Source organism: Myotis nattereri (assembly GCF_964212035.1).
Source record: "Myotis nattereri genome assembly, chromosome: 3".
NCBI lineage: Eukaryota > Metazoa > Chordata > Mammalia > Chiroptera > Vespertilionidae > Myotis > Myotis nattereri.
Window position 1 is genome coordinate 69,759,936 of NC_138077.1, and position 2,844 is coordinate 69,762,779.

The 2,844-nt window shown below is 37.3% G+C and overlaps 1 pseudogene across 1 annotated transcript; it reads left to right on the forward strand.

Annotated features, from left to right (window-relative positions):
* The first annotated feature begins 1,913 nt into the window (after window positions 1-1,913).
* On the forward strand, window positions 1,914-2,602 carry LOC308515374 (intraflagellar transport protein 22 homolog; annotated as a pseudogene). The gene has a single exon. The product of its transcript is annotated as an intraflagellar transport protein 22 homolog (transcript).
* Window positions 2,603-2,844: the final 242 nt, after the last annotated feature.

The window sequence follows — 2,844 nt, forward strand, 5'->3', positions numbered from 1 at the left end:
TGCACATTAGAATCACCTGGGAATATTTTTTAAAATCCTGATTTCTGGGCCTCATCCTCCAGAAATTCTGTTCCTTTGTTATGGGGTGGGGCCACAACATTAGTAACAAAGAAACAGAATTTCCAGTGGATGAAGCCCAGAAATCAGGATTTTAAAAAGATTCCAGATGATTCTAATGTGCAGCCAAGGTTGAGAACCACTGACATAGAGTAATTATGTACACCAAAGGCAGTAAAAAATATTGAATTTACCAAGCTTTATATCACAATCACACAAAAATGGGGGTTCTAGTTTCTTTTTTACCAAATGCAAGAACATGAATTTGTTTAAGCACCCACATGCTAGGATTCAGTTCTCATAACCTGACTGTCCAGAGCTGAGGCTAGTTCAACTAACAGAAATCCAGTTCAACTTGTAAGATTTCCAATCGACAAAATACAAAATAGAAATATAGTTCAGAAGGAAAACTGGTTGCTGGGTAATTTGTCCTTATAAAGGGTGCATTAAGCACCAACATAAATATGAACCAATTTTTAAACTACTGGTATTTCATTTAGTATAAATTCCAATATCACTCTTGATATTCTAGACTCTAGAGTAAGAATATATTAATTAGTAAACTGCAGTGGGAATCGTGTGAAAACATTTATAGTCTCTCAATAAATACTGCATTAGAGTTAGTCCATTATATCAGAAAATTCCTCCCAATTCTAATTAAGGTATATTAGATATGCATGAAGTAACATTGGCATGAGAAATGCCAAATAAATTAATTACTAGCCACCATTATATAAAAAGGCTAGAATAAAAATAGAAACACATTAAAATACAGTTTGGGAAGAGACAGCTCCCATCTTGTTTATTTCACCGTGGAGAGCTAGATTGTTGTTTTTTCTCATACTTTTGAGACTTACATAAATTTATATCACCCAAATGTTCAACAGCTCACCATTTAGTTGCCTTTTGTTCCTTCTCTACTTGATTTTCCTTTATCTTTAAAAAAACCACACACACGTATTTTTATTGATTTCAAAGAAGGGAGATGGAGAGGGAGATAGAAACATCAATGATGAGAGAGAATCATTGATCGGCTGCCTCCTGCATGCCCCCCATTGGGGATTGGGCCCACACCCACGCATATGCTCTTGACCAGAATTGAACCTGAGACCCTTCAGTCCACAGACTGATGCTCTATCCACTGAGCTAAACGGGCTAGGGTTCCTTTATTCTTTTTTAAATTAAAGCTTGCTACATAATGAAGTCTGAATAAAACCCTGCAAAAATATTTTTAAGTATTATATTTCTAGGACCATAAACAACTTCCCCAGCAATGATTATTTACTGCTGTTAAAGTATATTGCCACTAGTAGCATTACTAGTAATAATGAAAACGACATAGAAAGTGTGTATTGATAGTAAAAACAGTCCTCAGGGGGAGTGGAAGATATAAAGTGAACACTTGAATATCAAATAAGGTTTCATAACAGTATATCTGCATATAAATGTAAAACCTTGAAAAGCAATAAATATTGCACTTAAGAGTTTCAACATGAGCTTCGAGACAATTTTACTTTTGGCTGAATACAATCTAAACACATACAAAGTCCTATTCAACACCCTAAAAAAGGCTGATCCAAGGCATGACATACTTACTTTTGCACATTCAACTAAAAAATCACACATTTTTAAATATACATCTTTATTGGAAAAAATTTTACCAAATGCAAGAACATGAATTTGTTTAAGCACCCACATGCTAGGAATTAGCTTAAATCCCAAATCCATGAAAGAAGATGTTTTTAAGCTCTAATCTCTCAGTTTCCTAATTGCATTTGGAATAAAGCTGTTACCATCCCTTTTAAATTGTAATAAGTACTATAAGATATATGTTTAATTATTGGCCTTAGTAATTAATGAGTAATATACCACCTATAGGACATTTACAGAGTTGGTGCAATGGAGTGCACAAAGGAAGACACCAGGTGTACAAGTGCGTGCACCCGGAGCTGGAGTGGGCTCCGGTGAGCCTGCTGTCCATGGACGGGTTGCTTAAGTCCTGGATCCTTTATGTGGGGCCCTGCCAGAGTGGAAAAACTGTTTTGGCCAACTTCCTAACAGAATATTCTGGCATCACTGACTATAACCCAACCCAAGAAGGGGGAGTCCTGGAACTTGAGAACACACATGTTACCAACAACAGCAAAGGCACAAGGTGAGAATTTGAGCTATGGGAGTGTGGCGGCAACCCAAAGTTTGAGTCTTGCTGGTCAGCGCTGATGCAGGACTCTCAAGAGTGGTGATCATCTCCAATGCTGACATCCCAAGTCACCTGAAGGAAATCGAGGTGTGGGATGCCTGCTTTGCTCAGCAGCAGTTCTTACAAACTCATTCTCAGTGTCTGTTCATTATACACCACAAGCCAGGCTCTGGCAGGGATAAAGAAAACCTGTCTTTGTCGCCACCCTTGAACAAGCTAAAGCTGGTGTACTGGAATCTTGAGGGTGACCCTGAAGAGATCCAGATGGAATTCATAAAGCATTTAAAAAGCATAATCAACTCAATGTCTGAGAGCAGAGACGGGGAGATGTCAATTATTACCTAAGTAGCCTTTGTCTGGGCTCTTCTACATCCCAAATGAGGTCAACTTCTTTCCCAATGCAGATTTGTAATCTTAACCTGGCTACTGATATTTTCTTCTCCCAATGGCTGTAGAAGAAATTTTCCTTATCTGCTCGAAGGTACCAGTTACCCAAGGAGTTGAATAATTCCATTTAATCTCTGTCTTTTTTTTTTTTTAATCTCTCTTTTTTTTTTATTATTATTAGTTAAGGTATTACAAATGTG